The sequence below is a fragment of the Bos taurus genome, chromosome 2, assembly GCF_002263795.3.
Source record: "Bos taurus isolate L1 Dominette 01449 registration number 42190680 breed Hereford chromosome 2, ARS-UCD2.0, whole genome shotgun sequence".
NCBI lineage: Eukaryota > Metazoa > Chordata > Mammalia > Artiodactyla > Bovidae > Bos > Bos taurus.
Window position 1 is genome coordinate 2,197,053 of NC_037329.1, and position 12,810 is coordinate 2,209,862.

The following is a 12,810-nucleotide window of genomic DNA, read 5'->3' on the forward strand; positions in this document are numbered from 1 at the left end:
TCCTGATGCTGGGAAAGATTGAAGGCAGGAGGAGAAGGGGATGACAGAGGACAAGATGGTTGGATGGCATCACCAACTCAGTGAAAATGAGTTTAAGCAGCCTCCGGGTGTTGATGATGGACAGGGAAGCCTGGCATGCTGCAGTCCATGGAGTCGCAAAGAGTTGGACATGACTGAATGACTGAACTGACTACCTGACAACTTGGTTAGTAGAGTTTTTTCATTTTTTGATATTCTTATCAGAAAATTCTCCATCTAGAATTTTAAAGGACTGAAATAATCAAGGAAATAAAATTCTAAACCTCTGTCAGTCCAAATGATAAAAGATGTACACAGATGTTTTGAAAAAGGATTCAAAAATTTGGTGAAGAGGACCCAAAAAAAACAAAGGAAAATCCCTTAAAAGCTGTTAATTTCCTTCTTTAAGGGGTTGAGGAGCTTTTGGAAGGCAGCATGGTAGAGCAGAAAGAGTCTGAGCTTTGGAGTCAGCTCTGAGTCCCAGATACACCTCTTTGAGCAGGTCATTTCACCTCTCTGTATGATCCTCACCTGTTGAATGGTACCTTCGTGAGTATGTTAGTTGAGTTGAATGCTACCTTCATGGGCATGTTAGCAAAGTGTGTAAGAAGACGCGTCTGTGATGAAATGCTGATGCTGTGTAGTTTTGGGCTGTTTCTGTGAATTTGCTAACCCTCAATATGGACACAGATTAAGGTATTCTCTTTTGGGGGCTCATTCAGAAGCTGGTGTTAATACATTGCTATACACATGGGGACTGTTCAGTTCAATGTATCTGCTAGTTATTTCTGTGGGAGTGGGTCCTAAGAGGTTTCCACTCCTCTCCCTTCACTCACTTTTTCACTCACTCACTTACTCATTCTCTCACTCACTCGTTCATTGACACACAGTAATTAATTGTTCCTGTGCTCCAGGCCCTGTGCTCTGTGCCTGGTTGCTCCCAGCCAGTTTTGATGAATTAGGGCACAGAGAGATGTTAGAGCTCAGAGATAGACATCTGATACAGTCTGGCAGGTCAGGAGAGTCTTCTCAGAGTGCTTGTGTAGTTAAGGCCAAGGGGAGATGAGATTGAAGGAGTGGGTATATTCCGAAGACAAAGCTAAGAGGTGTCCAAGGCTGGGAATGGAAGAGAAGATGTGCTGGGGAGAAGTTGAAGACAGGGTAGAATCAAGATCATGAAAGGACTTTTACGCCAGTTTGCAAATGTGGTTTCACTGTGAATACCACAAGGAGCCACTGAATTTTATTTATTATAATTTCATTACTCTTTTGAATGTGTTGTGCTGTGCTGTGCTCAGTTGCTTAGTCGTGTCCCACTCTTTGTGACCCCATGGACTGTAGCCCACCAGTCTCCTCTGTCCATAAGATTCTCCAGGCAAGAATACTGGAGTGGGTTGCCATGCCCTCCTCCAGGGGGATCTTCCCACCCAGAGATTGAACCCAGGTCTCTTGCATTGTAAGCGATTCTTTACCATCTGATCCACCAGGGAAGCCCAAGAATACTGGAGTGGGTAGCCTATCCTTTCTCCAGGGGATCTTCCTGACCCAGGAATCAAACCAGAGTCTCCTGCATTACAGGTGGATTTTTACCATCTGAGCTACCACTCTTTTGAATATGCACTTTCAAATACAAATATGCAAAGGGTAGACTGAAAAATGAGTACCTCTTCTCATTCTGGTCTGCAAACCATGAAACTCCCCTTTCAGAGACATGTGTGTTGCCAGTGTCTTTCTTATACATCCATGTGGAGATACTCTAAACAAACAAATGCAGGCACATCCTCATATTTGAACACAGTGGTAACATGCTGTAGACTCAGCCATACCTCAGTTTATTACTTGAAAGTTACGGTAGAAATCTTCTGAGCTCAACCTTACCAGTTTCTGCTCTGTGTGTATACTTGTGGAAACACCTCAAGGCTTTCTTTTTGAGAGTTTTATTGAGATATAATTCACATGCCATAAAATTACCCATTTAAGTACAATTCATTGGTTTTTGGTACATTCATAGATGTGCAAACCATTACCGTGGTTAACTTTAGAGTATTTTCATCACCTTAGAAAGAAACCCTGTACCTGTTAGCTACCATACTCCTATCTTCCCATTCCCATCTCCCAGCCCTAAACAACTACTATTTTACTTTTGATCTCTTCAGATTTCTGTATTCTGGGCTATTCATATGAATGAAATCACATAATATGTAGTCTTTTGTGACTGTTTAACTTAGCATGCTTTCAAGGTTTATCTATGATATAGCATCTATTGGTACTACATTTTTATTTATGGCCAAAAAATATACCATTTTATGGATAGACCACATTAAAGTATTTTAAAAATGTATTTTTATTTTTTATTCCAGTTTTATTGAGATATAATTGACATATAACACTTTATAAGTTTAAGGTGAATAGCATAATGATTTGACTTACATACATCATGAAATGAGTATCACAATAAGCTTAGTGAATATCCATCATCTCATATAGATATAAAAGAAAAGAAAAAGAAAAAACTGCTTTTTTCCTTGTGAAAAGAACTCTCAGGATTTGCTATCATAACTTTCATATATAACATGAAAAGTACAACTGTGTTAATTATTTTAATCATGTTGTATATTATATCCCCAGTACTTATTCATCTTATAACTATTCTTACCTTTTGACCACCTTCATCCAATTCTCCTGCAATGCAGGAGACTCCGGTTTAATTGCTGGGTAGGGAAGATCCCCTGGAGAAGGGATAGGCTACCCATTCCAATATTCTTGGGCTTCCCTTGTGGCTCAGGTGGTAAAGAATCTGTCTGCAATGCGGGAGACCTGGGTTCAATCTCTGGGTTGGGAAGATCCCCTGGAGAAGGGAAAGGTTACCCATGCCAGTATTCTGGCCTGGAGAATTTCATGGACTGGATAGTCTGTGGGGTCACAAAGAGTCGGACACGACTGAGTGACTTTCACTTCACTATCCAATAGTCCTACCTCTGTTTCTGAAACCACAAATCGGATCTCTTTTTCTATGAGTTTGTTTATTTTTGAAAGATAATTGGCCTACGATACAATGTTAGTTCCTAGAACACATGGTGATTCAGTATTTTGAAATATTACAAAATGTTCACCATGATAAGTCTAGTTACCATCTGCTACCATACAAAGATATTGCATCATTAATGACTATTGCCCATGCTGTATATTTCATCCATGTGACTCATTTATTTTGTAACTTGAAGTCTGTCTCTCCTAATCTCACTCACATATTTCTGTCATCCATTCACTTCCCTCCCCCCACTCCCTGCTCTGGCAACCACCTGTTTGTTCTCTGTATCTATAAGTCTGTTTCTGATTTGTTATATTTGCTCATTATTTTTTAGATTCCACATAGAAATAAAACCATATGGTACTTTTTCTTCGCTTGACTCATTTCACTTTGCACATCCTCTAGGTCTATCCATGTTGTCACAAATGTCAAGATTTCATTCTTTGTGGCTGAGTAATATTCTTTATCCATTCATCTATTGATGGACACTTAAACTACTTCCATATTTTGGTTCTTGTAAAAAATGTTGTAATGGACATAAGGATGCATATTCTTTTCAAATTATTTTCACTTTCTTTGGGTAAAGGAGTCAGTGGAATGGCTGGTTCCTATGGTAGTTCTATTTTTATTTTTTCAAGGAAAAATTGTACTGTTTACTATAGTGATTGCTCCAATTTATATTCCCATGAATAGTGTATGAGGGCTCCCTTCTCTCCCCATCCTTACCAACATTTATTATATTCTGGTTTTTCCAAAAATAGCCATTCTGACAGGTATGAGGTTGTGGTTCTGATTTGCATTTCCCTTAATAAGTAGTGCTGTTGAACATTTCATGTGCTTGTTGGCCATCTTTATGTCTTCTTTGGAAAAAGGTCTATTCAGATTCTTTGTTCATTCTTAAAATCAAGATGTGTGTGTGTGCGTGTGTGTGCGTTTTGATGTTGAGTTGTACTAGCTTTTAAAAATATATTTTGGATATTTATCCCTTATCAGATATATGATTTGCAAATGTCTTCTCCCATTGACTAGGCTCTCTTTTCATTTTGATGATAGTTTTCTTTGCTGTGCAAAAGCTCCCTAGTTGATGTAGTCTTATTTACTTCCTTTTCAATTTATTTTTTAATTGGAGGATAATTGCTTTATAATGTTGGGTTGGTTTCTGCCATACAATAACATGAATCAGTTGTAATTATATGTCAATGATACTTTCTCAATTCATCCAACTCTCCCCTTCCCCTACTGTGCCCATAAGTCTGTTCTCTACACATGTATCTCCATTTCTTCCTTGCAAATAGGTTCATCAGTACCATTTTTCTATATTCCATACATATGCCTTATTATATGACACTTGTTTTTCTCTTTCTTACTCACTCTGTATGGCAGGCTCTAGGTTCATCCACCTTAGTTCAACTGATTCACACTTACTCCTTTTTTACAGCTGAGTATTATTCCACTGTATATATGCACTACAACTTCCTTATCCATTCATCTGTTGATGGGCATTTAGGTTGCTTCCACGTCCTGACTATTGTGAATAGTGATGAAATATATAGAATGCTTCACGAATTTGCATGTCCTCTTCGCACAGGAGCCATGCTAATCTTCTCTGTATCGTTCCAATTTATTGGTATATGTGCTGCCGAAGTGAGTGCTCATTTGCTTATTTTTTCATTTGTTAAAAGCCACCTATTCCAGTATTCTTGCTTGGAGAATCCTATGGACAGAGGAGCCTGGCAGGCTATAGTCCACGTGTTTGCAAGAGTTGGACAGGACTTAGTGACTAAACCACCACCACCCTTGCCTGAGGAGACATATCCAGAAAAATATTACTAAGACTGATACCAAAGAGTGTACTTTTCATGTTTTCTTCTAAAAGTTTTATGGTTTCAGATTAGACCATATTTTGTTATCCGTCATCAGGTAATATATATTTGAGTTGTTTATACATTTTGGTTATTATAGATAATGCTGCTGTAAACATTTGGGTACAAGTTTTTATGTGAACATTCACTTTCTTCTTTTTGAGTATACACCTACTAGTGGACTTTCTCAGTCATTGGGTAGCTCCAGGTTTAATTGTTTGAGGAACTTTCACACTGTTTACTAAGACAGCTGGATTATCTCACATTCCCACCACTAGTGTATGAATATTAAATTTCTTCACACCTTCACCAACACTTGTTATTATCTGACTGTTATATTCTAGCCACCTAGTGGGTGTGAAGTGATATTTATTATTGTCTTCACTTACATTTTCCTGATGACTAATGATGTTAAGCATCTTTTCATGTGCTTATTGGTCATTTGTATGTCTTCATTTGAACAATTCCCTAGGGCATAAATTAATCTTGAAACTAAACCAATCAAACTGTGGCTCCTTTTTTTAAAAATTAAAAAAAAAATTAATTGAAGGATAATTGCTTTACAGAATTTTGCTGTTTTCTGGCAAACCTCAACACAAATCAGCAATCCCTTCCCTTCTGAACCTCCATCTCATCTCCCTTCCCATCCCACCACCCTAGGTTGATACAGAGCCCCTGTTTGAGTTTCATGAGCCGTACAGCAAATTCCCTTTGGTTATCTATTTTACATATGGTAATTTAAGTTTCCATGTTACTTTTTCCATATATCTCACCCTCTCCTCCCCTCTCTCCATGTCCATAAGTCTATTCTCTGTGGCTTCTTTTTTTTTTTTTTCAGTCTTGCATTGATTTTATTTTATTTTTTTAATTAATTTATTTTTAATTTATTATTATTATTTTTTACTTTACAATATTGTATTGGTTTTGCCATACATCAATATGCATCTGCCACGGCTGTACATGTGTTTCCCATCCCGAACCCCCCTCCCACTTTCCTCCCCATAGCATCCCTCTGGGTCATCCCAGTGCACCAGCCCCAAGCTTCCTGTATCCTGCATCGAACCTGGACTGGCGATTCGTTTTTATATGATATTACACATGTTTTAATGCCATTCTCCCAAATCATCCCCCCTCCACCCCACAGAGTCCAAAATACTGTTCTATACATCTGTGTCTCTTTTGCTGTCTTGTATACAGGGTTGTCATTACCATCTTTCTAAATTCCATATATATGCATTAGTATACTGTATTAGTGTTTTTCTTTCTGGCTTACTTCACTCTGTATAATAGGCTCCATACAGATGGCTAACAAACACATGAAAAGATGCTCAACATCACTAATTATCAGAGAAATGCAAATCAAAACCACTATGAGGTATCATTTCACGCCAGTCAGAATGGCTGCAATCCAAAAGTCTATAAGAAATAAATGCTGGAGAGGATGTGGAGAAAAGGGAACCCTTTTACACCGTTGGTGGGAATGCAAACTAGTACAGCCACTATGGAGAACAGTGTGGAGATTCCTTAAAAAACTGGAAATAGAACTGCCATACAACCCAGCAATCCCACTGCTGGGCATACACACCGAGGAAACCAGAATTGAAAGAGACACGTGTACCCCAATGTTCATCGCAGCACTGTTCATAATAGCCAGGACATGGAAGCAACCTAGATGTCTATGAGCAGATGAATGGATAAGAAAGCAGTGGTACATATACACAATGGAGTATTACTCAGCCTTTAAAAAGAATACATTTGAATCAGTTCTAATGAGGTGGATGAATCTGTGGCTTCTTTTAAGACCTAGTTTCTGTTGATGTCTGTTCTGTACCAAGAGGGTTTCTCTCATCTAACTTAGTGCTTAGTTTGCTCCTGCAAACTAGCCAGCCTATAGTCTGGGCAGTATCTTCATTAAATTCATGCATTTCTTCCAAAATTGCCTGTCACCATAACTTCCATCATTCTTGTGAGCACTTTTAAGCTTGAACTTCTCCATACTCTGTTGCAAATAGTTAGTTCCTTTGGGAAGAAATTAAGAGTTGTATGTTTAATGCCTGCTAATATCCCACCAGGGAAAATCTCTTAATTAAAGCTTTGGGCTGGAGATAGGGACAATGTCAAGCTTCTCTCTAAGTGACACATATGCTCTAGGATCTGAATTCTTGATGCAGAGGAGGTGGTGAACTGAGTTCCTTTTGGTTTCCTCTCCTGATGTGGAAACACAATCCTATGAGCTGGAGGAAGAGCCATCACAGGCCTGGTAATCTCAGTTCACTGCCCCCACAATAAAGCCTCGATTCCATGAGTGGGAACTGGTTGGAAAAATGGAGGTCCCCCCCGTAACTGCAGTCATTCAGCAACAGGTAGTTGGCGGCAAGATAAGAAATATTGATGTTCAGCTTCTCCAAGGAAGAAAGCCCTCTAGCAGGGAGCTGGGGAGAGGGAGCCCTGAGTTCTTGGCTGCAAGTAGTCTGGAGTGGAGTCTTTGTTTTGCTGAACTTGGAAAAGGGAGGAAGGGAATTGTCTAGGTTGAAACACCACAGACCCCCTAACCAAATTGTGTAGATTTTCTTGAATATATAATTCTTCCTTTGCTTTTTGTCCTTAAGATCATTTTTAGAGGCTTTACATGAATATATTAAAAAAATAATCTGCATTATTTTTACTAGGGAGCAGTTCAGTGGAGTGCTTCACACTGTTGTACTGGAACTGACCTTGAGAATCATAATCTTCACTGACTTGACCGGTGTCCCACATTTATGTCCATTTTTGACTTCAGACAGTTTCCAGATAATAGGGAGAAAAGCTGTGGGTGTCCCACCCGGTTAGGGGAACTTGTGTACAGGGCTGTATTCCTTGAAGCTGTTATAGATGCAATTCTTTTTCCTGCTATAAAACTTTAGACACGTGGCAATTCAGCGGTGATGTATGAGACCTCACAGGTGACTCTCAAAGAATCTAGAGAAGGCAGTGCTATATCCATGGGATGTTATTATCAAATTAGGGGGGCTAATCATATATTCTAAGTGGATTCCAACAAGAATCCATAGTGCTGAAATCACTGGGACATAAAACATTATCCTGAATTTCCACATTACTCAAGCATAACTGTAACACTTCTATTTCAAATCAAACCAAGTCAAAACAAACAAGCAAAACCAACTAAAATGAAAGCAAAACCAACTAAAATCAAAACTCTTTTCTGACAATGCTGTTTTCAAGTCAGAAATCTGTATCTACTCCTCACAGAGCCTTCCTACACTAAAGAAAATCATTCAAACCTCTTAAGCAAAAGAGGAAACCCTTCCTATTTACTGAGCTTCACTGGTAATTTAGCTTTTGTTTGTCTTGTTTTGATTTTCTCTCTGAAGAAGATTGCTTCATTATATTTCTTTAGAATCTTTGCTTGGGAAACACCTCATTTGTTAAAAATAATATCTTCTATTTATCAAATACTTACACTGAGCCAGGTGCTGGCCTCATTCATTCCCAAACATTTATTCATGAACTGGTGTAACAAGCACTGTTATACATACTGGGAACACAAAACTGCCATGGCTCTAATGCTTGGAGGCCAGCAGGGTGAAGCAAATAACTACTTGAATGAAGTTGTCAAATAATAACCATAAAGCAAATGAACTTTTCATTACCTCTAAATTAGGGGTTTCTGTTCAACGAGAGTAATAGTAGTGAAAGCCAATAGGTGTGGGAAAAGACAATAGGAATTCCTTCAAAGTACAAGGAAAAGAAGGGACATTCCAGTAGAAAAATAGGTGAAAGAAGTGAGCAGGCAATTCATACACATGGAAACACCAAAGACTAACAAACCCATGAAGAGATGTTCACAGTGCAAGTTAGAATCAATACAAGAAACTACTTCACATCCAACAGAATAGCTACAATTAGATAAGAGGCAAGATCAAGTGTTGATAAGGATGTGGGTAGACAGGAACTCTGGAGTGTGAAGTGTGTGAACATCCCACAGGACTTGGTGAAATTTAGAGCATGTGCCCTAAGAATAGCAACCCAACTCTTGCTAAGTGCCTCAGAGAATCTTTGATGGCCTGTTGGGAGATCATGTGTCTTTTCATTTATGATGGACTGAAATAGGGGCAACTTGGTGTCCACTATATGGTGCTGGAAATAAAATAAGGAGGAAGATAGCTGTGAAATAACAGTCAACAACAGCATTGAGAAGCTGTAATCTAGATGTGCATAGAGTGCTGCTGCTAAGTCACTTCAGTTGTGTCTGACTCTGTGCGACCCCATAGACTGCAGCCCACCAGGCTCTGCTGTCCCTGGGATTCTCCAGGCAAGAACACTGGAGTGGGTTGCCATTTCCTTCTCCAATGCATGAAAGTGAAAAGTGAAAGTGAAGTCGCTCAGTCATGTCTGACCCTCAGTGCCCCATGGACTGCAGCCTTCCAGGCTCCTCTGTCCATGGGATTTTCCAGGCAAGAGTACTGGAGTGGGGTGCCATTGCCTGCATAGAGTGAAATGATGTAAATTCAAAACTTATGGTCAAGTTAAAATATAAGAAGAAACAGAATGAAGTTTAAAGGCTAATATAACTCATGTAATGTACATAGATATATGTATATACAGATATAAAAGGCTAATATAACTCATGTAATTTACATAGATATATGTATATACAGATATAAAATGGTACTATATCTTTTATAAAGATCTGTGCATATTTAAGGACATATATCAAAATTCGTTGAATGCATTTGAGGAATGAGAATGGGAGTAAGAGATAAGTGGGAGCTATCTATATTTCCTATATTTCTAAGGAACACCTAGAAATATAAATAAATACTAATATAGATATAGACTTGTTATATACATGTCTATAGACATGTAATATACAACTATATACATGTTATATGTAACACCTAGAAATATAAATATAAATAAATACTAATAAAGATATAGATATGTTCTGTGGATTATGGAATGCTAGCTCAGCTCTGCCCCTGATGTGCACCCACCACCAAAATAGAATCTTTGAAAACTTAGCAAAGTCATCACCAGGAATTATTTAACTACAGTTGTGATGAGGGATCAGAAGGCTGTAAATTAATATTCCCATCTTAATGGGTTCTTTTGGGGAAACATATTTCTATGTTAATATATCTGTTATCCAGCCCCCAATACAAGGTGGTCCATTGTGGACTGTGTATTGGGACAGGGACTTCCACTTATCTTTTCTTCACATCAAACTTGTTGATCAATCCCTGGAGTCCTCTGGAAGCAGTAGTTTACTAGATAGAGGGAGACTGAGATGTGAGCAAGGGATGAGCTGGACAAATAATTTTATAAGGTGCTATCATGGGAGAAGCTGACTCATTTTAAATTAAAAAAAAGAAAATGCCCCAATGCTAAAAGCCATGAAAAAGGGGCAGAAAAAATGTCTTTTTGAGATGGCAGGGTGAGAGATCCCTTCCAATGGGACAGTCAGGGAGGACTTTGCACAGAAGCTGGCCCATTTGAAGTTGGTCTTGAGGGAAAGGTGGGTTTCTGATTTGTAGTGATGGGAGAAGGCAGTTCAGGAGATGGGCTAACACAAATGGGGAGGTGGGCTGGGAATTGGGGATAAGACCACACTATAGAGCTCACAGGACAGGACTTCAGGGCCTTCTTCACTGCTGTGTTCCTAGCACCTGGCATGGGGTAGAAGCTCAAAAATCCTTGTTGAATAAATGAAGGAGTGGGGGAGTCGTCTGAATCATCGGCTTCAGGGAGGTGGAAGAGATGAACAAGATATGCCTAGGGGGCCTGAAGATGCCCCAACAACATGCTCCATTTTCTCTCAGTGTTTTTACCAGCCAGACAGATTTCCTAACAGGCATGGGGCTCCCTTGGCCCCACATGCCATTCCCTCGTGGAAACTTGCCTCTTTATAATGGAAAATGCATATGGAAAGGACTATTTTTTGAGCTACTGGAAGACATCACAGGCAAAACTACTGTTGTATCCTAGAGATGTGGAGCAGAGGTTCTAGGCTGAATCCTTTTCCATCAATAGCACTGGAGCTGGGGTTCAGCCCAGGTCTGTGGTGGCTCAGTGGTAAAGAATCTGCCTGCAATGCAGAACTCACAGGAGTTGTGGGTTCAATTCTTGGGGTCAGAAGATCCCCTGGAGAAGGGAATGGCAACCCACACCAGTATTCTTGCATGGAGAATCCTATGGACAGAGTAACCAGGCGGCCTACAGTCCATGGGGTTGCAATAAGTCAGACATGACTGAAGAAGTTTAGCTTGTGCTTCATCTTGAAGTTCATGTGATATTCCCCAGCCCTTGCACATTGTGAGGCCACCGGCCAGGAGACCAAGCCCAGACTAAGGTAGTGCTCAAACTGCTGTCCCACCCAAAAGTCTACTGACTCATTTCATGTCTTCTGCAGTGTAGGTTCGCTGGGGCATCTTGCAGGGTCTGTGTGCAGAGAGGAGCCATGGGGTGGAAGGTGTTTCCTGAAGCTCAGATAGAGAATATCCATCATCTTGCCTCTGGACTGCCACCAAAATCCTCTGTCAGCATGGGCCATAAGCTTTACCTTCGCTTCAGGCAGCACTAGCGGGTCATCTCTTTGTTGAGCCTGCTGGCCATGGTTATCTTTCAACAAGACAGTAATGTTTCTTCATATGCTCTTATCTCCATTTCACTTTTTTACTGTCGGTCATTTTCCTATTGCCTCTTCCCCCACCTACATTTAGTTTCTTTCTTTTCAGTGAATGCAGAAAGCCTTCCCAGAACAAACAAAGCAATAATTAAATCAGTGACTTCCCTGAGGTTCCTCTTCCTGCTACCTGGGTTACTGTGAAGTTTAGGAGATGGATCACTGGCACATTTTCTGCTTTTCAGAATGTGGTGGCTCTCACTTTTAGAGGAATTGTAAGGATTGCACAGGCCTGTGAGGGAACATCTGGATTCAGGCCTTTGGCTTTGAGCCCATGATTGTCCTGCCCCAGCCCCTGCAGGGCCTGACCATCTGGCTCTGTCCCAGCACCCAAGGAAGGAACTCCACTGCCCATTTGTTCTTCTTTCCATCAATGAGTTATTCACAGTGCTTGGCTGAGGAGTGACTTCTCCAGCTGTGGAGTTATTAGTGTCTGTGGGTAGAGGGGGAGATGGAAAGCCTGCCTGAATTCCTAAGCATGGAAGAGAAAATGTTACCCAACTCAGGTCTGACTCCTTACTGCTGGAAAATCAATACCCAAGAGAGAGGCAAATGTTGATAGAAAGGAAGAATGCTTTTAATCATGATGCCAGCTATCTGGGGAGATGGTGGACTCAGTATCCCCCCTCCCCCCAAATGAAGATTCTCTTAGGCCATGAAAGTTTTTAAAGGCAAAAAGGAAGTAAGTTAATCATTGAGATGGGGGTCAGAGTGGTCACCATTCCCCATTGTGTTCAGGCATGTGGACTTCTTGTGATCTTCCTTTCAAAGTTGTCTTGTTCACACAGTTTGTTCTAGATATTACTGAAGGGGAAGCAAAGGAACAGATCTGGTCATCTGTTAGTTACTTATTCTTCATTTCTACTTCGTTGATCTAAGAAAAGAATCAAGAGTATAGGCAAGATATTGTATGATCAAAAGATTTGAAAAGTGCGGTAGGGCAGGATATGAGTAGAGCATGGAGAGAGGGTGCCTGGTTAAAGGTTAGTGACCAGACCAAAGGTATCTCCTGCAGATAGCTCTTTCCTGCAAAGACCACCTTCTGCTCTTAGAGAGATGGCAGAGGGTGGTCTTGACTCAGGTTCAAACCCTGGGTTGGGAAGATCCCCTGGAGGAGGGCACAGAAACCCACTCCAGTATTCTAGCCTGGAGAATCCCATGGACAGAAAAGCCTGGTGGGCCACAGCCCATGGGGTTGCAAAGAGCTGGACACAACT

General features: G+C 40.3%; 1 non-coding gene across 1 annotated transcript; it reads right to left on the bottom strand.

Moving 5' to 3' along the window:
* Positions 1-4,592: 4,592 nt before the first annotated feature.
* On the bottom strand, positions 4,593-4,701 carry LOC112443608 (U6 spliceosomal RNA). The gene has a single exon (XR_003032012.1). It is a non-coding gene; the product is annotated as a U6 spliceosomal RNA (small nuclear RNA).
* Between the last annotated feature and the right edge of the window lie 8,109 nt (positions 4,702-12,810).